Source organism: Pezoporus wallicus, unplaced genomic scaffold, assembly GCF_028554395.1.
Source record: "Pezoporus wallicus isolate ANWC-B61680 ecotype Strahan unplaced genomic scaffold, APGP_CSIRO_Pwel_v1 contig_5069, whole genome shotgun sequence".
NCBI lineage: Eukaryota > Metazoa > Chordata > Aves > Psittaciformes > Psittacidae > Pezoporus > Pezoporus wallicus.
The window spans coordinates 905,860-928,165 of NW_026642361.1; positions in this window are offsets into that span (position 1 = coordinate 905,860).

Sequence of the window (22,306 nt, forward strand, 5' to 3'; positions counted from 1 at the left end):
TCTGGTTTTGCTTTTATGATTACCATCTTTCTACATACTGAAGACTGAATGCATTTAAGGTTTTCGAGGCTGGTCTTATAACACTTCAAAGAATTAAGATGTGTTAATATAAAATACATTAATATTATATGGAAGTCATTATATATGGAATCATAGAATCACAGAATAGTTAGGGTTGGAAAGGACCTTAAAATCATCTAGTTCCAACCCCCCTGCCATGGGCAGGGACACCTCACACTAAACCATGTTACCTAGGGCTCTGTACAACCTGGCTTTGAACACTGCCAGGGATGGAGCATTCACAACTTTGGGGGGCAACCCATTCCAGTGCCTCACCACCCTTACAGTAAAGAACTTCCTCCTTATATCCTTGTATCTAAACTTACCCTGTTTAAGTTTTAACCCGTTACCACTTGTCCTATCCTTACAGTCCCTAATGAAGAGTCCCTTCCCAGTATCCTTATAGGCCCCCTTCAGGTACTGGAAGGTTGCTATGACGTCTCCACGCAGTCTTCTCTTCTCCAGGCTGAGCAGCCCCAACTTCCTCAGCCTGTCTTCATACGGGAGGTGCTCCAGTCCCCTGATCATCCTCGTGTCTCTCCTCTGGACTTGTTCCAACAGTTCCATGTCCTTTTTATGTTGAGGACATCGGAACTGCACACAATACTCCAGGTGAGGTCTCACAAGAGCAGAGTAGAGGGGCAGGAACACCTCCTTCGACCTGCTGGTCACACTCCTTTTGATGCAGCCCAGGATATGGTTGCCTTTCTGGGCTGTGAGTGCACACTGCCGGCTCATGTTAAGTTTGTCATCTACCAGTATCCCTAAGGCCTTCTCCACAGGCCTCTCTGAACCTCTTCTCTGCCCAAACTGTAGCTGTGCCTGGGATTGCTCCAACCCAGGTGTAGGACCATGCACTTAGCATGGTTAAACTTCATAAGGTTGGCATCAGCCCACCTCATAAGCGTGTCGAGGTCCCTCTGGATGGCATTCCTTCCCTGCAGAGTATCAACTGAAGCACACAGCTTGGTGTCATTGGCAAACTTGCTGAGGGCACACTCAATCCCACTGTCAAAGATGTTGAACAAGACCGGTCCCAACACCAATCCCTGAGGTCACCACTCGTTACTGGTCTCCAGCTGGACATTGAGCCATTGACCACAATTCTTTGTGTGCAGCCATCCAGTCAGTTCTTTATCCACTGAGTGGTTCATCTATCAAATTGATGTCTCTCCAGTTTAGAGACAAAGATGATCCTGCCCCTCTACTCTGCTCTTGTGAGACCTCACCTGGAGTATTGTGTGCAGTTCTGGGGTCCTCAACATAAAAAGGACATGGAACTGTTGGAACAAGTCCAGAGGAGGGCCACGAGGATGATCAGGGGACTGGAGCACTTCCCATATGAAGACAGGCTGAAAACGTTGGGGCTGTTCAGCCTGGAGAAGAGAAGGTTGCGTGGAGACCTCATAGCAGCCTTCCAGTATCTGAAGGGGGCCTATAGGGATGCTGGAGAGGGACTCTTCATTAGAGACTGTAGTAACAGGACAAGGGGTAACGGGTTAAAACTTAAACAAGGGAAGTTTAGGTTGGATATAAGAAGGAAATTCTTTCCTGTTAGGGTGGTGAGGCACTGGAATAGGTTGCCCAGGGAGGTTGTGAATGCTCCATCCCTGGCAGTGTTCAAGGCCATGTTGGACGAGGCCTTGGGTGATATGATTTAGCATAAGGTGTCCCTGCCCATGGCAGGGGGTTGGAACTAGATGATCTTAAGGTCCTTTCCAACCCTAACTATTCTATGATTCTATGATTCTATGTTGTGTGGGACAGTGTCAAAAGCTTTGCACAAGTCCAGGTAGATGATGTCAACTGCTCTACCCCTGTCCATCAGTTCTGCAACCCCATCATAGAAGGCCACCAAATTGGTCAGGCATGATTTCCCTGTAGTGAAAAAACTTATAACTCTTTTACATCATGAAACACCAAGCATACATTGAATTATGGTCCCAAAACAAAGACCTTATTTCAAATAAAAAAACACAATAAATATAGCTGACTATTTTAATACAGAAGATATATTTGATTTAGAAGAAAGTTTTGTAAGATGTTTTAATGTTAAAATTCTTATTCTTTCAATAGAAACAAATTATTATCACATTACATTTCAACTGTGATCTAATACCATTTTATTTAAAGGTATGGTCTAGTTTGCATTGCACTAGATAAATAATTTAGATCACAAGGTTAATACTGGGAATTTTTCCCCAATAATTCATAACTGTATGTCTTGCATGTGAGTGCATGTTTTCTTCACGTGTGATCTAAAAGAAACTAAAGAAATCAATAGGAACTATTTCAGATATTCTTTTTTAAGATGACTGCTTTGCCATAAAGTGGAAAAAATTGCATATTGCAAATTTTTTTGTTTTCAAACAAGTTATATAGCATTTAAAATATTATGAAGCTTTATTAACTAAATATTATTTGTGCAATTAAATCTGTCTCATTTGTCAGGAGTATTTAACTCAACACTGAACATTAAACTCATCTATGCGGCAGGTGACTTTAATGCTGACAGCACTTGCATGCTTAGTTCATGTATACAGGCTTATAGTAAGCCTCAGGCAACCAAAAATTTATCTTCTAGGAAGCAAAATAAAGATTTCCAAATTTATTACATTCTGTCAGCTTTCTCTGGACTGCTTTATACAACCAGTTATGAGAACTTTTTGAAGACGTGAACATAAATGTATCCTTTTGGTTTTATACTGGTAACACACCTTAGATCTTTCCTCATGTTTCATTCTCTGAGGTCACTGCTGATGCATATATTTGGGGAACATGTTTTGACTCCAGCAAGTGCTTTAGCAATATTTTACAGGCATGAAGCAGCAAGTTTCCCTGGTGTCCTGGGTTCAGCAGTAGCAGTCATGTTTCTCCTTCGTGGTAGCTGGTGCAGTGCTCTGTTTTGACTTCCAGCCTGGGAACAGTGTTAGTGAAGCTGATGTTTTCGGTTGTTGTTAAGTGATGTTTACCCTGACCAAGGACTTTGTGAGGCTCATGCTCTGCCAGGGAGGAGGGGAAGCCAGGAGGAAGCAGAGACGGGACGCCTGACCCAGGCTAGCCAAAGAAGTATTCCATACCACAGCACGTCATGACCGGGATGTAACTGGGAGTTACCCATAAGGGCGCGGGCTTCCAGGTGGGACTCGTTTCCTGGCCGGTGATATCGTATTCTCTTCCCTTGTTATTTTTTCTTATCATTGTTGTAGTTGGTAGTAGCAGTGGTGATTTGTGTTGTACATTGGTTGCTGAAGCAACTGCTATGAGTACTGAAGGCCTGCTCTCTGGGATGGGGCTGAACATCACCAGCTGACGGCAAATAGAGAATAAATATTTTGTTTTCCTTTGCTTCTGTACCTGGCCTTTGCTTTTGCTTTGTTAAACTGCCTTTATTTTGACCTATGAGGTTTCTTTCTACCTCCCTCCCTCCCCCCCCCTTCCCTGAGAAGAAAAGTGATAGAGCAGCTTGTTGGGCACCTGGCATCCTCCCAAGGTCAAACCATCTCAGTGGAGTATAATTTTAAAATTAGATACTGTTTTGAATTTTTAAGCTCTCTTTGGAAAAGATAAAGGAAGAAAAAAAAAAAAACACAACCAAATTTGAAGTTGAAATAAACAGAAATAGCAAATTCATGGTAATGGAAAGCTTGCATCATTTTTAAGGTTAAATAAGGTAAATATTGGTGTTTCCTAAATAAATTCTTTTATATAGCTTGGATCACATGACTTTCATGCAAATAAGGAAACACTATGGAGCAATATTGCAGTGAAATAGTATGGAGGTAAACCAGACTGAGCTACTTGGCCTTTAAGCTAAGGAATATTCTTGTTTTCACAAACACTTCATTAATATGTTGACAGGAAACAGTCTTTGATAAGTCTCTGTGACTGCAACCAGTTGCAGACTGAAACTAGCAGATGAAAAGCTAGTTGGATGTTAACTGCATCACATTGCTAAAGTGCTGAAAGAATAATCATTGTAAGAAATATTAAAGGGAAGATAGCTACCTGAAATACCTACTGGAGATACTTGAAACCCGCTTGATACCTATCTCCCTTTGTCCAGAGTCCAGTTTTTCACATGTAGAAACCCCAGAAATCCTAGAGGCAATGCACAGAGTAGTTTTGTGGCATTAGGAACATGGCTACCAGCTAAAGTAACTCGTGAGTGGATGTCTGGCAAGCTGAAATATTCAGAGGAACATTTAAAAAAACACGGGACAAAAATACTCCAAACACCTACCAGGTAATGAAAGGGGAGAAAGATACAAAATATTAAAACCCCTGGTTAGGTAGAGACCTCCACAGACTTCTAATAATGACGACACACAACTCCTACAAAAAAGTTACTGCGGGTGCAAGCAAAAACCTTTCATCAAGTTTGGGCTTGTGGTAGTGAAAACACACACAAGGATTATCTCAGCCATCAATGGTCTTAGTGGGTATTAATTTGGCAAGTAAAATAACAGAGAATCTTGAATAAAAAAGTCAGTTATTTACTACCAGAGTATTATTGGTGGCATTCTGTTGTTATAGTTATTTCCAGATACCTTACAAAAAAAATTTAAAGGTAAATCAATGATTATTTCTTATTAATAAATGATTCATTAACAAGTAAAACAATTTAATGTTATCTGCTGTAGCAATGAAGACATTCAGGAAAAAAAACCTCTATTCATATATTTATCTATTTTCAGATGCTGATGCTAAAATCTTCTGAATCAATTTGAATTCTTTGTGGCAAAGGGAAGAGAGAGGCTGAAACATGTCAGCATTTAATAAATTTAATATTTTTCTGAAGTTGAAAATCTGGGATTTTTTGAAGTTGAATGCTTTCTTTACTCAATGTTTATTAACTCACTGGGGCAATAGTTTATATATGACATCTTCCAAATTCAGATGGAAGACTCTCTTCTCAACTTGACATGAAAATATCAAAGAACCCTGCTTCAAATAGAACCTGCAGGAAAGTAATTTTCCTGCTTTAAATTATAATGAAGTAATTTGTTCAATGTTGGTGGAAAAAATACTAAGAATGCTTCTGAGAAACCTTGAACTGTCAGATATGTGCTCTTTAGTCTAAGAGATATATAAGCAGCTATTTTTATCAGCCTAAGAGTACTTTGTATGTTTAATCTGAATGTTCATTTAGCTTTAAAAAAAACACGAGTTTTTAGCTCTTCCCTGCTACTTTACTAATGGACTAGATAATCTTTGCTTTTGATGGTAGCATCAATTGATGCTAGTGAATGCAAGTGTTGGTACTGAAGTTGCATATTCATTACAAATTAGTGTTTGAAAAACTTGGCTTTGGAAACTCACTATGAATTTAACACAGACAAATTCCTAAGGCCATGATTTACCTGTGGACATGGACATTCAGCATCTATAACAAGATTAAACCCCCAGATAACAGTATAGCACCAGGTCCTCAGCCACATGTATTATGCTTCACAAGCTACTCCTGTAATAATTGCATCACATGTTTATGCCAATATAGTCACTGAAAATTCAGAGTGAGGGGTGCAAAATAATAAGACCTTGTACCACTGGCTCAACAAATTCTGATTTGAAAGAACCAATTACCTTAGTTAAAAGCTCAGATTTCATTTAAATCTAAGAATATATTAATATCTATTAATTCCTTAATTCTTATTGTTTTAAAGCTGCATGTCATGAACATGTAATTACAGTTGCATGCACACTTTACAAAATATGTTGTTTTTTTCAGCTGACACAGCTAATGCTTGATGAAAAATTTAGGTGACAAAGTTAAACAACACATTCAAAAAACCCCAGCCCTTTGTCAGTTGCAGAAGTAATGACTCTCATCAGATATACAGTATCCATTTCTTATTAGTGATATGTGCCTGAGACCAAAGCCATTAAACTAGATTTGGGAAATTTTTCCTACTATTAACTTGAAATCAGACTTTATCTACAAGTCAGGCCATAAAGATAACTGTATCTTGATCTGAACTCCAAACCCTATTAAATGTAAAGTACCTATCCCTTATTTACCTCTGTACACAGAGAGGAAGCCAGACAATGGGTTGTAGCATTTTATTGAAAAACGTCATTATGAATTTGACATTAATGTCCAAGTTTCGAAAGCAACTGACTCTTTTGTCTTAATTTGAAATGATTGTTGGCAGGGTTTCTTAAGCTGGAATAAAGCTGCACAGGAAAGACAGTTCCTCTGGGACAAGGGACTGGCAATGAAGACAGCAATTTCTTGTTATATACAAATGTTATATACAAATCCACATCACGAAGCAAGTGACAAAAACAAGTCAGGATATGTTTTGATTTGTTGGTTTGAGCTGGGCTTTTGCTTTGAAAGATCTTCAATGATTGTATAATCTGTATAATCTAGATCTTATTTTGGTTTTGGCTTTAGGTGCTTTGGATATTAAAGTATATTTTTGGCCCTGTAAACAATCATTTTGTAATGTGACTGTTTTTAACTAGCTTTAAAATCTTATTGAAATCACTCTGTGGTATATCTCAACGAGCCGTATCATCATCTTTCTTCCTATAATACTTCTAAATTAGATTGAATATGATTAAAGAGTCTTTTCCTAAACTAAAAGCTAATATCAGTCTGAATGAATGTCTCATGGCAAATTGTTTTACTCAATTACAAGGCTTTGAGTCTACATAGATTCTCCAAAGCTTTTCATTTCATTGTTTTCACTCTTCTCTAAACTGCATATAGAAATGTTTGATGCTGTGTTTATCTTCAATCATCACATTACTTACAAAACTCAAACTTTTAGACTGTGCCTATATTCACTCTTTGCTGCAATGTATAGATACAACAAACAAAATAAGCTGTAGTCACTTCTCAATGACTGTCATGGGCAGAACCAAAAGTAAGAAGACAGCGATGAGAAGTTGACTTGTAAAAACAGCACTGGGAAAATAATGTGAGCTTTAAGAGAAAAGGAGAAGTCATCTGATTTGAGGTAGAGCAAAAGGGGAGTCAAGTGAGTAAGATAATGTTTGCATGATGTAGTAGAGGCATATCTGTAATGTTCTTGGAGGCTGAATGAAAGGTTGGATTAGAAAAGAGGTTCTCTTAAGTTAATAAATTGTTTTGTCAAAAAACTCTGCTGAAATGGGTATTGGATTGGGGATTAAGAAAGTTGGTACTTGACCTAAGGCAGGCTATATCACTGATAAAAGACAACTACAATCACGTAGATTTTAGGGCTATTTTTAAGTAGTGTTTCATCTTACTTGAGTATTATTAGTCTCATAAGAATTAAGTACTGTCAATGAAAGTTTAAAAGTCTGAGTATGTAGGAATGAAACTGCTTTTTATTTGGAGATGAAGTTTTAAGCCAAAGGCACATTTAGGAAAACAAAAGCTATTAGAGGGGTCAAAAGTGATGAAGGCAGAACCAATATCTTGTTTTTTTAAAATGATGAGATTATAGCCTCTTTATTATCTCTTCATTCTTACTGAGACAATTAAATCATAAAATTTTTATTTCACTGATGGAACATTTGACTGTAATTGTATTTTCTTATGGGTAATTTATTTTTGAATGACTGTAGCACTCTTAAAGTCCTGTCAGAAAATTGCCATTTTGCCTTCTCAAAGTGTTCTGATTCACTTGTTCAGCATCAGATATTCATTATACTTTTGCACGTATACTGCCTGCAAGGATTTGTACTAAGGAAAGTTCTCTATGGCAAATTCTGTACAATTATAAGATGCAAGCTTAATTTAAGGATAAATGTCTAAAAGGATTAAGAAACAACATTATTTGGATGTTATAAATAAAAGCTTATTTCAGTATTCTCTTCCACTGTTGATCTTGTCCCTCTCCTTCATCTCAGCAAGGTAACAGATTAATATTTTAATCCTTTTTTTTGGCTTTATATCCTTAAGGCATTTCTGGTTTAAACCGTTTTCTTTATAAAAAGGCACATAGAGGTAAAGTTAACAATGACACCTTAGTGCCTGGCGTTACATTTTCCTAAGAAAAAATGTTACTTCAAAACCAACATCTTGCTTTGTTTTTATTTTTGCTATAAACTATTCTACCAATGAAAACTATAACTCTTAATAAAAAAAAACAAAAACACAACAAACAAACAAAAAAACCCACAAACCCCACATTTTGGAACCAGGGAGCCTTTGAAGCAGTTAACATGTAATTTCTTCTGACCCATTGCAATATTAACTGACAGAGTAGCTAAAATACGCCAAGTAAAACAGCACTTATTTTCTAAAATTCATATGAAATTGGCATTATATTCATAATTGAAGTTTTGCTTGTTTTCTCGTTTGTTTAAATCAATGACTGTTTAATAGGTATTTCAGATTAGGAACAGTGAAATTGAACCGTGTGGTCAGTGACTGGTAAATCCATATTCACTTAAGTTTGGCAATTGCATAATAACAGAAATATGTTCTCTACATTTAAACACTATTAAATGTTTTAGTGATACTTACTTTTCAATTTTAAATCCTGTTAATAATTATAATGGTTCTTTCTAAAGTAAGACATGTCTTTGATCCAGTACTGAAATATTTGCTATCTGCAGTGCCATGCAATAACTCCAATCATGTGCCAACAGAACCTGTAATCAAATCTGCCTGAAGATAAGATGCTCTTTATGGCTAATCAGTATAATTCAGCTATATTTTCAATATTTTTTTTCTTGACTGCACTAAGTTTATGAGATACCAGGGAATTTAAAATGAAAAAGCTTGATATCAAGATGACTTTAGTTGCTTGTTTTCACAGCACGAAGATACACCAAGGTTAAGTCCCAGATATCATCTACATCTCATGTACATTTTCTGTATTAAACTTCACACGAAATGGAAGCTAATATTTGGACAAAAACATTTCAGCTATCCCTGCCCCAGGGCAGTGGAATGAAAAATTCAGGAAACTAAAGGAATAGTATAATTTAGAATCTTCATTCTCATATCTTGCAGTCTTTTTTATTTGTTGACTTTTAGCATTTACTGTAAAGTATGTACAGTGACTTTCTCTAAAGTAATGTGATTAGACATGAATGTGTTGGCCAGAACTTGAAGGTGAATCTGCTAATATCTTTCCCATATAGTGTACCCTTCACACCACATTTAGGATCTTCCAAACTCAAGGAAAATAGATTTTTATTAACATAGAAACTAGATTACTGATGTTCTTGAAAATCTAAAAGTCTGAGTTACTACTAGAAAATAAAACTTTCCCCTGCCCCTTGTGTCCTTATGGACAGACTTGCTTTTCTTGAAAGTTATATGCTGTGCGCATAAAAAATTGCTAGCTTGCTTCTGAAATGTAAATGCTGTAGGGATACTGTGAATCAACCTCCAGGTTTTATTGTTGTCACTGACCTAAATTTATATTCAGAAAAAAATACTTCAAGCAATATAACTATGCCCTAGAAAGTAGTCTTCATGGGCTATAGGTACAGTCAAAAACCTGTTAAACTAAACATTGTATACATAGTAAGTGAACAGTATTTATTATAAAGTCTAGAGACAGGACAAATAATGTAGGCACTGAGAAACAAATGGTGGAATATGTTCATCTTATTTACCTAATTAAAAGTTAAATGTCTCTGTATAGTCTGCTTTATAGCCAATGGAAAGTATTAGTCACTTCTAGAGGCTGCAATCTGATTCAGATGCACTCCAGAAATGCTTGTTTAATTCACTTGATAAGAAAGGGATCCTAGGATTACATGTTTAACCATAGGTCTCTGACTGTTCCTGATACTTAAACTGCGTCTCCGATTAGATTATTTGAATGAATCCCATTCGGAAAGACTAAAATAGCAGACATACGACAGGAGAAGTGGCAGAGCTGAAGCTATGACCCATTTCTCCCAGTTGCCAGTTTAGCACACTGTTCACTAGTGCATGTTTATATTCTTTTGGAATTGCTACTGGCTTTGCTTTAAAAATGAAAATCATCTTCATATACGTCTTCTGTCCTACCATATATATTGCTGGAGTTTATAATGAATAAGACTGCCACCTATTGAAAGATCGTTACCTTCATTCTTCTTCACAACAACCTGCCAAGATAGGATTGAGAACTAGCTCTGCTCATTTGATGAAAACAGGAAGCAGGATGCTCAAAAATGACTTTGCCATTTTTGATATTAAAAAATGTATTTTGCATTTGTAAACAAGAACATTATGTTCTTTTACAATATACTTCAGATTTGCTTGTCATCATGAAGACATTTCAGTTGGACAAGAAATGCGAAGGAAGGGCAGTTAGAGTTACATGACTGGATTCGTTGTGGAAAAAATTTGCTTCAATATGGGTTGCTTGAAGGATCGTTGACATATTGCATCACTATATTTCAGCTGAATTTTTGATTTAAACCTAGAAATACATAGTGTTTGAGTATCTGTTAGTGGGGGTGGTGTTAATAGTAGAAGGTTATAAATCACACCAGTAGCCAAAGGATATTTTGTGCGTTTAAAGTTGCTTGATGGTGTTTTTGCTGATGAAAGGCTTCTTCATAGAAGACTGCATAAATAATGTAAATAGTCATTGTAGTATAAACAGAAGCAGACTTCTCAAGTACTCAGAAAGAAAAACCCCAGCAAGATGCCTAAAATTTATGACATATTTTTCCAAATTATATTATGGAATAAAAAAGCAGGTTTCAGCAGGTGTTTTTGCTTTTTCTTTTCAAGATAATTTTCTGTTCTCTACCAACTTATGAAATGTGAGAAGCTGATCAGAATTAGGTAGCATTAGGTAATAGAAAGTTAATATCAGAAAGGCAACAATAGAAACATACTGGTTACCTATTGCTAATAAATGCCTTGGGAGCTGACATTAAGGGGCAAAGAATTTATTTGAATATTTAACAGTAAATAAACATATTGACTAGTCAGCCGTCTCATTTTTAATGCTAAGTAACCCTGGCACAAACAAGTGGATGATTCCTTCTAGATGCAATTTTTCTGTTTCTTTGTTGAAGAGAAGTTATTTTTTATCTTTCCTTGTGTTTTCTTGTAAGATAATCATGTAGCTACAGAATTCGTGAACCAGAATGTAGTCAAAGAGGGAGACCAACTTGCACAGGCCTGTAAGCCTTGTGTGCAGTCACTTCATGCCTAAGAAAACCCTAGGACTCCAATGTTAGGAAATGAAAAGTCATGTCTCCAGGTTGCAAAGCTCATGTGCTTCATCTATAATCTGACAAAATTGTTGTCATATAATGAATAATGAAAAGCTTCTTATCATTAGAGCTTACAACCCCAGCACACCTCAATTCTTGCTGTGCTTCTGGCACTTACAGGTTTTCCTGTGGTCTAAAGCAGATTTTATATAATTTTAGGAACATCAGTTAAAAGAAAAAAAAAATCATGCTTATGCTAATCATTTTCTATCCCAAATCAGTTTTAAAGGGATCTCAGTAACTACAGATAGTTCTTGGTGGTTCTTGTCTTAGCCTTACCCTAACGATAATTTAGTTCAGGAGACGTTTTCTCCACATACAGTTATCCTGTGACTGTGAGCAGAACATCAGTTAGGCTTACTTGCCAGCATAGCATCTTTCTCACAAGTTTGCCTTTTAACAAACATCTGTGTGAGTTACTTGCAGCTTTTTTAGTTTGAAGGATCTAAAGCGCTTTTGAATTCTGATAGCGACTTACACTTTTGTTTTAAACTAGTTTTATTCTTTTGGAAGTGCATTATAATTGCTCCTCACTGCATGTTTAATTATTCCTTTTTCTGAAGTATTTAGTGATTAATCATCACCAGTTTTTGAATGTGTTACCTCTTTAAAAGCTAAGGCATTACATTTTCAAATAATTACAGTGGGGAGCTGGTACCCAAAAATCCAACACTAGGCTATTTGCACATTATTGCAATTGAGTAATTCCTTAAGATTTATAGAATCAGAGAATAATAGAATAGTCTGAGTTGGAAATGACTTTAAGGTCATCTAGTTCCAACCCCCCTGCCATGGGCAGGGATGCCTCATACTAGGCGACGTCACCCAAAGCTCTGTCCAACGTGGCCTTGAACACTGCCAGGGATGGAGCATTTACCACTTCTTTGGGCAACCTGTTTTAGTGCCTCACCACCTTCACAGTAAAGAACTTCTTTACATCTTACCTGAACTTCTCTGTAGAAGTTTGAACCAATTGCCCCTTGTCCTATCACTACAGTCCCTGATGAAGGGTCCGTCTCTAGCATCCTTTAGGCCCCCTTCAGATACTGGAAGGCTGCTATGAGGTCTCCACACAGCCCTTCTCTTCTCCAGGTTGAACAGCCCAAACTTTCTCAGCCTGTCTCCATACAGAATTCATAGAAAATTTTCTTAAGAACGTTCAAAAGTTGAACTTATATAAAATTGACTAATCTAGTCAAAAAGCTTTCATCTCTCCAAAAGAAATATCTTGCATGAGGGAGTGTGTAGTATAGTGCAGAAAACATAAACAGCTTAATTTTAGGTGATTTGGGGCATTAAAGTGAGTTGTTCTGTTTAATAAAGCATTTATTGGTCTTTGTATATGAATTCAATTGTTATCTGAAATCATTATTACTTCTTCATGCTTCTGTAAAGTTTCTTTTCTATAATAAGCGTGTGAAAATAAGTCCTTGCTGTGCCCGCACAGCTACAATGCTTTCTGGAAGAAGAAAATTATGTGAAATCTAACAGTTAAATAAAAGACTGTAAAGTGGAATCTGCACATTTTGTCTGCTCACTGATTTTTAAATACAATAGATATGATGATTAGCAAAGCTTTAAATTTAAGGAGGTTATCATACGCATGGCATTCTTCTGGGTTTTTTTTTTTCCTTCTATTTCTAAACAACTGACAGTATCTATCAGCTATTTAAAAGTCACTCCCGGTTACATTTGATAAACCTAATGTCATGGTTTAAACCGTAGCCAGACAGCTTGTTCACTCACTCCCAGTGAGTGGTGCCAGGCTGAGAGCAATCGAGGGCCCCCACCCCCACCCCCTGGGGCTCTCCCCTTCCCCGCTCCTGGAGAAACGGGGAGGAGGATCTCAACTCCTATGGGTTGAGACAAGAACAGTCCAGCAACCAATGTACAACACAAATCACCACTGCTACCACCAACGACAACAATGATAAGAGAAAATAACAAGGGAAGAGAACACAGTACCACGGCCAAGAAACGAGTCCCACCCGGAAGCCCGTGTCCTTCCGGGTAACTCCCAGTTACCCCCCACCCTGGGCATGACGTGCTGTGGTATGGAATACCTCTTTGGCTAGCCTGGGTCAGGGGCCCCGTCTCTGCTTCCTCCTGGCTTCCCCTCCTCCCTGGCAGAGCATGAGCCTCACAAAGTCCTTGGTCAGGGTAAACATCACTTAGCAACAACCGAAAACATCGGCTTCACCAACACTGTTCCCAGGCTGGAAGTCAAAATACAGCACTGCGCCAGCTACCACGAAGGAGAAACAGGACTGCTACTGCTGAACTCAGGACACCTAATGAGATATATGACCTTTCCCAATGGTCTTTTGGTAGGGATCTCAAAGGACTGAAAAAGGGACAGGTGTTTCCTAACAGGTGCTTCCTTTCTGAGAACATGTGTTACCCTTTACTGAAGGCAGGAAGGTGGGATGTGACCACTTGAACTTGCAATGGACATAGCTGGCAATTTTTCAGACATGTTCTTTCTAATGTAAATAGTGACATACTAAATTGTGATACCCAGTTCAGAGTATTTGTTTGCATCCTGGTGTGAAAAATTAGAAGCCCATCATTGTGGATGATCTAAAATTATAATATTAAGAGAACCCATTTAAAACACAAGAAAAAAATAATCAAGCTGGTAATATGTATAGCTGAAAGGATGCTTGCCATTCTAAGAAGTGTCATCTTTCTGTAAAGAAACTGCAGAGGAAACATAGATGTCGTAATATACTTGAAGAAGTGAATATTGTTGATGCTTAGTTCCAGATTACTTTGATCTCTTTGGGCAGATAATCAGTCCTCAATTGAGTACCTTTGGAATGATAAGCAGAAACTTCAGAAAATTCCTATACTTTCCCTCAAACAGTAAGAAGAACTTGATTAAGTCCTTCAGTTCTAGGATGGTACTAGATTTTTCACATGTCCACACTTTCAAGGGGTCAAGTGAGTACACTCTATTGGGTAATACTTTCAAGTCAACCAGAAAGCTTTCAGAAATTTTTGAAGACAGTATTTATTGTCCTAATAAAACCAGAATAAAAAAGTAACAGGATTTCAATATATGATCTTGCCAGACCATGCCAGGCTTATAAATATTACGTGTATGGATAAATCTGAGCTGCAAAATACACCATGGTGCCATTTTATAGGTTTGGGGACACCAAAGGTTAACTGGAAACTTCATAAGGTTCATGAGGATAGCTGTAGTCTAGACAGGTCAGACAATAGCAGTTTCATGCCTGCAATTTGTGAAAGCCAGCTTGACTGGCCTACTCTGATGTTATAATTTTACAAGTAAACACCAGGAAAAGGAAGTTCACCTACTTCCTACAGTAAGCACAGGAGGCTGAAGTCATGAACAGTTGATCCCACAAAGGTTGACTACAAGAGCTAATGAAGCACTTGGCACATAGCTCACACTGACATTAATGCACTTGAAGTTTTATGCCTTTGAGGAAATAAGAAATTGTAGGCTATTATAGTCCAGACTTACACCATTTTGTAAATCTGAAAAAGTAAACTTTTAACATTTTGACTTTTCCTCAGAAATTGAGGGAAATTCTAGTGAAAATTATTTCTGTTCACTGTAACTTCATAGAAAAACGTTTCTTTGTCTACTGTAAAGGAAATTAAGTTTAAAAAACCCCAAACCAGTATCTTTCTAAAAAATAGCTAAAGCTGTTATCTAAGGTGCAAAAAGGGAAAAGGTCACCATGACTGGTCAGTGTTGTTTAGTAGCTCTGAAGCTACTTTTCCACACAATATTCTCCCTTGAAATGGACTTCTTCAGAAAACCTGCTGCGATCCTGTTGTGTTCACAGTGTAGCAGAGACAGTGTATAACTTCAAGCCTCAGGTTCATACAGCTATGAGGTGACTGCCTATATTGTACAACAAAGCGGAAACCAAGCAGTAAAGCGATGAGGTTTGGAGACAGGTTTTTTGATACACTGGAACAGACTGCCCAGAGAAGTTGTGGATGATCCCTGGAAGTGTTCAAGGCCAGGCTGGATAGGGCTTTGAGCAACCTGATCTAGTGGAAGGTGCCCCTGCACTTCTAGATGGCTGAGGGCTTGGAACTAGATGATCTTTAAGGTCCCTTCCAACCCAAACCATTCTATGATTCTGTGATACTCATCAGTCATTTTATTTGACATTTTCAAGCAAAGGCTGGCTGAATAAATTTGGTCATAATTCAGGCTCACTAAAAAATATTCGTTCAGGAGACTGGAATTTATTTGTCAGAATTTTAAGATGGGAAAATGTGAAAAATGAAAGTTTAATTTTGTAATTAACGAAACTTTTTGCCTTTTAATTTTGAAGTAAAACCAAAAAAAAAAAAAAATACCCAAGGCTTGTCTCACACTATTTTAACTTCTGCACTTTTATGTCTCAAATATTTATACCAGCTGAGAAATTAATAATAAAATGCTTAAACGTCTAGTAGCATGAATGCGCTTATTCAGATGTTTATTTTCTCACCTGATGTGTTTTCAAGCCACCTGGAATAATTTCTCAGCCACTCATCTTGTGATTATCATCTTTGTTGCAGATTTATTGTTCTTTGAAGTGTACAAGCTGGTAAGATGATCATCTGAAATCTATGGCTGTGTTCAACAGCGCCTCTCCGTTTTTTCTTTTCCAGTGCAAAGTACTTGAAATTCACCATAGATAGTAGAAATGGTGGTGTATTAAGCCTAATTTGTTATAGAATTAATGATTACATGCCAGGACTACTCACATGCTTAAGGTTTAAGCACATGTTTAACTTGATTAACATTAACTTATAATACAGCATCATTTACTTTTCTGTACTGACATTTTTTAAAAAACATGTTCAAAGAAGTTCAGGCAGTTCAAATTAGGCTTTCAGAAATTTTGTTTGTAAAACAAATGTTTAAAAATTCCTTGCTAAAACCTTAAGGTTAATCTAAACATTTTTTTCAATGTATAAAAAATGCATTGAGCAATTCTTGGTTTAGCCATGGCCACAATTGTACAGTGGAATAACTGTAGCTATTATTATGGCTATAATCACAACTGTCAGCAACTGAAAATATCAGTTTTATAATGTAGAATTTCATTTTTATTTAATACTGAGGCAACTGGGACAGTTATATGGGCTCATAATCAGATATTAAGGGGCCTTCTTAGCTATTAAAATAATCAACTAGATTATTTCCATATTTCTTTTTGATTAGGTTCTGCAACTCACTTTTAAAAAATATTGTTATACATTTATTCTCTGAGATCCAAATGATGTTATTCTAAAGATCCCCAGAAAATGTATATATTTTTATAATGATGGAGATTTCTAAAAATTAAATATTTGAAAGGAAAGCTGTAATTTTTAAGCTGTAAATTTACCTTATTCAAATGCACAGGAACTTAATTTGTTTAAACAATTTCTCATAAATTCACTTATAATAAGTTATGAGCAAAGATAGTATTAATTAGGTCTTTATCTCTTTAATATTTCATTTATGTGTCTCTAAATTGATATTACATTACATTTTCTAATGCTCAACAAAAAGTGTATGACATATTAGAATTATCTGAAAATATAATTTTCAGAGGAGATAAAGATGTTTGTTAAGAAAGCTTCATAGTAATAGAGGTCAGCCAGTATCTTTTCAGAACTTGAGAGAATATTTTCTAGTTTGTATAAGTGTAAATTAAAGATAAGCCCCAAGTATGAGATGTATAGCTTCTTTACAAAAACTGCTCCCTGGATTTATCAATCCTGCTTTTTGCAGTGGTATTTTGAACAATTCTGCCTGAAAGAAAAAATACAAGACTAATTTAAATTTAGACAAATTACAGTATGTTTCACAACACAGAAGAAATCCCTGATTAAAAATTCTAATCAGAGACATATGACCCTCCTCATATCTTTCATCCTTGACTGATTCCTCAAGTCTTGTTTTCACTTGTGTTTTGGCAGCTCTTTCTGTCTCTTTCTTGGTAAACCGATCTGCTATTTTCACTTTGCCCTCCACATATCCCATTGCATGTGGTTTTGGTGTTTTCTCCTGAACTTGTCGCATTTCAATTCTTGCTTTCAAAGTTTCTAGCTATTTAACATCTTTCTAACTCAGTATATGTCAAAAACCTCCTCTGTGTGTATGTCTTTTTATGTGTGTGCTGCAGTATCTGTTGTTCGAAAAAGCATTTCTTTAGATCCCCATCTTAAAAATTCAGTTTGAGGATTCTGTAAAACAATGCAAAGACTCACTGCATTCAGTGTGATATAAATTAGACTGTCTCCTCTTTCTATTTTTTTAAGTCCAACCTTTTGGTTGGCTGTATCTGTCTATTTTTTTCATCATATAACTTAACCTCATAAAGAGGTTCCTTTCTATAAGGAAATTTTAAATGAGATAGATTTTTTTTCTTTTTTAACTCCAAAAAAACCCACATGGGGATATGCAAAAAATAAAAATCAACCTGCAATATATGGTTTGTGCATACCATCTCCAAGAAGATAAACATTTGCACAAAGAGATTTTGTTAGGAGCTGCCAAGAACATTTATGCAAGAGCCTAGCAGTCATGTTCACAGTTTACAAGTCAATCTGATAAGGCAGAAAGAATTTAGAATTTTCCAGCATCAGCAAACAACTCATGGAAAAGTAAATAAAGTTAGGGGGTACTCAGAATATATCTTGAGAACAAAATCACCTTGTGTGAACACACCTCGGGCTCAGTAGCGTAGTACATCACTGCACTGATAACTGAAATCATAGCACTGGACAATAGAATAGGGTGGCGACATTTTTATACCTCCTTGTAATATTTAAACATCAAGGGCAACAGTGTGCTATGATAAAAGCATAGATACTTCTCTACAGATAGAAGGAACAGGAACTCATAGGTAAGAGTCACATGTTAGAGACACCTTTTGAAAAAGGCCTTGAGAGTGGCAGTGTTTTGAAAGCACCTCTGGAACACCTTCCGTAATTGGCTTTTCACTAATCTTGTATGTTTGAGCATTTAGTGTTACACATTATTAACAGTAATGAGAGGAAATGAGAAGTTTGATAAATATGGATAGTCTAATATGCCTGTTCTCTAATGACAGAGTTGAATTAGAATTTATCATAGCAAGTTTGTTTATTTGAGAATTACATAGTCCAGATGAAGGAGTGGAGTCTGACACATCACAGAACTTCTACAAATCAGCAACAAATGTAATGTGGAACACAAATGAGAACTGCGAGCAGAACATTTGTTGTGCGTGATAGTTTTCCTGTCCAAGAAAGTATGAAATTAGATTATCCTACTTCTCCAGAGCCCTCTCAAACGGGTTTGTTACCTGAAGTTAATAAATCTTGATTAGTTTTTCTACCACATAAAATAGTTTCAGCACTTCCAATTAAGTCAATGATCAGCTAGCATCTGTTCAGGATGCTGCTTAAATCTATTTTAACTCTAATTTCAGCCTTGTGGAAGTAACCTCTGCAAGATGGTAGAGTTAAATTTTTCTCTTGGTCTATTACACATCACAGTAAGAGTCTGAGACATGACTTGAAATAGAACACTATTACAAGCACTTTATGGTTTTAGGCAGTCTGCCTTGGTATTTTGCTGATTTGAATGTTCACCTGATCAAGCTTCATTGCTGATCAATGAACCTTTGTGCACTTTTAAGTATAATTCTGCAAATTTAAGGATGAAGCCAATCATTTTGTCTTATTACTAGAAGATTAATATTATTTTCTGTTCATATTTTTAGCCACACAAAACTCATAAGAAAGTGAAGAGGAAAAGTTCATAATTTAAAAGACAAAAGCCTTAAACCTAGTTTTTAAAATATTTTGATGCAGCTATAGGAAGTTTAGGTTTCCAATGTATTTAGTGAAAGAATACTGTTGCAGTGGTATACTATTTTGGAAAGCTCGTTAATTCGGTCTAGCTTAGTATCTTTGGATATATAATCAGATTGGAAGATTTTCAGGTACTTCCAATTCCCTATTCCTAATTTCTTGAAGTCTCATGGAATGACCTGATTCTTCTCTTCTCATTACAAGATAAAAACATTGAAAAACTGCACTGAAGAACTGCATTGCTAAGGCACATGAAAAAACCAGGTGCTTGGTGACAGCCAGCATGGCTTCACTAAAGGGAAATCCTGCCTGACCAATTTGGTGGCCTTCTATGGTGGAGCTATGAAATTGATGGACAGTTGACATCACCTACCTGGACTTGTGCAAACCGTTCTCCACTGTCTCACATGACATACTTGTCTCTAAATTGGAGAGACATCAATTTGGTAGGTGGACCACTTGGTGGATAAAGAACTGACTGGATGGCTGCACACAAAGAATTGTGGTCAATGGCTCAATGTCCAGCTGGAGACCAATAACGAGTGGTGTTCCTCAAGGATCGGTGCTGGGACCGGTCTTGCTCAACATCTTTGTTGCTGACATGGACAGTGGGATTGAGTGCGCCCTCAGCAAGTTCGCCAATGACGCCAAGCTGTGTGGATCAGTTGATATGCTGGAGGGAAGGAATGCCATCCAGAGGGACCTCGACACGCGAGGTGGGCTGATGTCAAACTTATGAAGTTTAACCAAGCAAAGTACATGGTCCTTCACCCTGGGTCAGGACAATCCCAGACGCAGCTACAGGTTGGGCAGAGAAGAGATTCAGAGCAGCCCTGTGGAGAAGGACTTGGGGGTGCTGGTCGATGAGAAAATGAACATGAGCCAGCAGTGTGCGCTTGCAGCCCAGAAAGGCAACCGTATCCTGGGCTGCATCAAAAGGAGCATGACCAGCAGGTTGAAGGAGGTGATCCTGCCCCTCTGCTCTTGTGAGACCTCACCTGGGTTATTGTGTGCAGTTTTGGTGTCCTCAACATAAAAAGGACATGGAACAGTTGGAACAGGTGCAGAGGAAGGCCACGAGGATGGTTGGGGGCTGGAACACCTCCTGTTTGAACATAGGCTGAGAAAGTTGGGGCTGTTCAGCCTGGAGAAGAGAAGGCTGTGTGGAGAGCCCATAGCAGCCTTCCAGTATCTGAAGGGGGCCTATAAGGATGCTGAGGAGCTACTCTTCATCAGGGACGGTAGTGGTAGGACAAGGGGTAATGGATTAAAACTTTTTTCAACTTTTAAAAGGAAAACAAGAGGTATCTCAAATTTGATATATGACAAAAAATCTGAATGGAAATAAGGTTGCAATGAAGACATATAAATGTAGACATTTACATGTGTACTGATATATTTAAGTTTCTATCAGAGATCTACTGAACAAAAATTACAGAACAGCTTAATTCAAGTGAATATATAGGGATAAGTTAGCTAAACAGTTTTGAGATTTTTTAGGATGTTGATTGTATAGTCTGAGCACAAGTTTCCACCTGTGGTGCCATCTCAGAGGTCAGCACTGGCAAGTCACAGGACCTAAATGGTGGTGTCTTTCAGCTGATGGAACTTCAAATTCTGGTGCACTTCAGACGGTATTGAATGCCTATGCTTAGATATCTACATCAAGCTCTGGATTTGTGTTAACTTTGAGGGAAATTAGACATCAGCTCACATTGAAGACACTTAATTTTAGGTTATGTATACTGAAATGAAATTCCTAGCCATGTCTTTCACATGAAGCATTTGCCTGATAGACTCTGACCCAATGCAACTGGAAAACTTTTAATAATCTATTGAGAAGTATGCAATGCAACGCTTTAAAAGCTGAAATGCTTATGCTAACCAGGAATTTTCTGTTATTTCCTCCTGAATGTAAAGGAATATGTGAGTCAATGGTCATGTGAGGCAAATAAAAACAAAAATAACACTGAAAGGTCTGATTCTTTTACCTCAACCAAAACCTTCTGAAAAGATAATGTTAAGAAGAAAAAGTAAAGTCAGATTAAGTGATTAAATTATTTTTATATATCCTCTGAAAACATAATGCAATATAGTTTCATGAGAACATTCTCACTCTAAGGCTTAAAATCCTCTTAAAATCCACTTATATCACTTGCTTGTCTACCCTCTCTCCTGCATTCATAAGCAGATGTAATGACCAAGATAAGCACATCAATTTTGATTCTGATAGAGAAACCATTCATTTCATGATGACCCTGGATCTTAAAGGCAATTGCCCACTTATGTTATTGGAGTGGTTAAGCACAGAAGAGATTTTCTTGATACTATTTTCTCTGTATTACCTTTGACACCTTTATATCTGGAAAGTTTCAGGAGTTTCCTGTAATGATCCATTCTGGACTTAGAAGGAAATAAGCTTTCTCTTAGCATCTCTAGCTTCTGGGTCCTGTTTTAATTGAAAAACTGAGTTGACAAAAAAGGTTGAAAAATGTTCAACAAGAAATGTCTAGACAAGTGAAAATCTCAAGGAAGTCTCCTTGGGAGACCAGTTCCAAATATGAATTAAGATTTGGGAAAGATCATCAAATAGTTTTAGAGTTGTAGTAAATATCTTTAAAAGTAACAGTCTTGAGAAGAAAGTCAAAATTAAGTCAGATTTGATTTGAAGAATTTCAAAGGAAAACCACTATAACTGTACAAGACCTAACCTATTTCTACTTTAACCAATCTGATTTTATAAAATTGAAAAAATTGCCTCACAAAACTCTGATTATAATTCTCCATTTTTCTTCTGAAATGGGATCTTTCAGTTAAATCCTAATCTTTGGATGGGTTTTAGGGAATTTTTGTTGTGTACTTCTTCATGGAATTGACAGCTCAATTAAGCAGTATGATTATAAATACTCAGGAGTGAAGCATGTCACTCAGTTTGTCTATAAAATATATGTAAACCCACAAAAAACACACAAAAGCAGTGAGCAAATAATTCACCTTAATTATTTTAACACATAATTTCATCAGCAATTACTTGTATTTGTGCCTTAGAAAAAGACATTTCATCAATCCCAATTTGCAGAAACAATTTTCTGCTTCTTTAATTCCATAGAAACCACCTGCTTGGGAAACAAATTCAGATTATCTAGACAGAAAATTATAATAAATATCCCTCACACCACTATATCTGTGTTTTCAGTTCACTATTGTAATCTATAACAAGTGGCGCATAGAAAAATATAGCATTAAA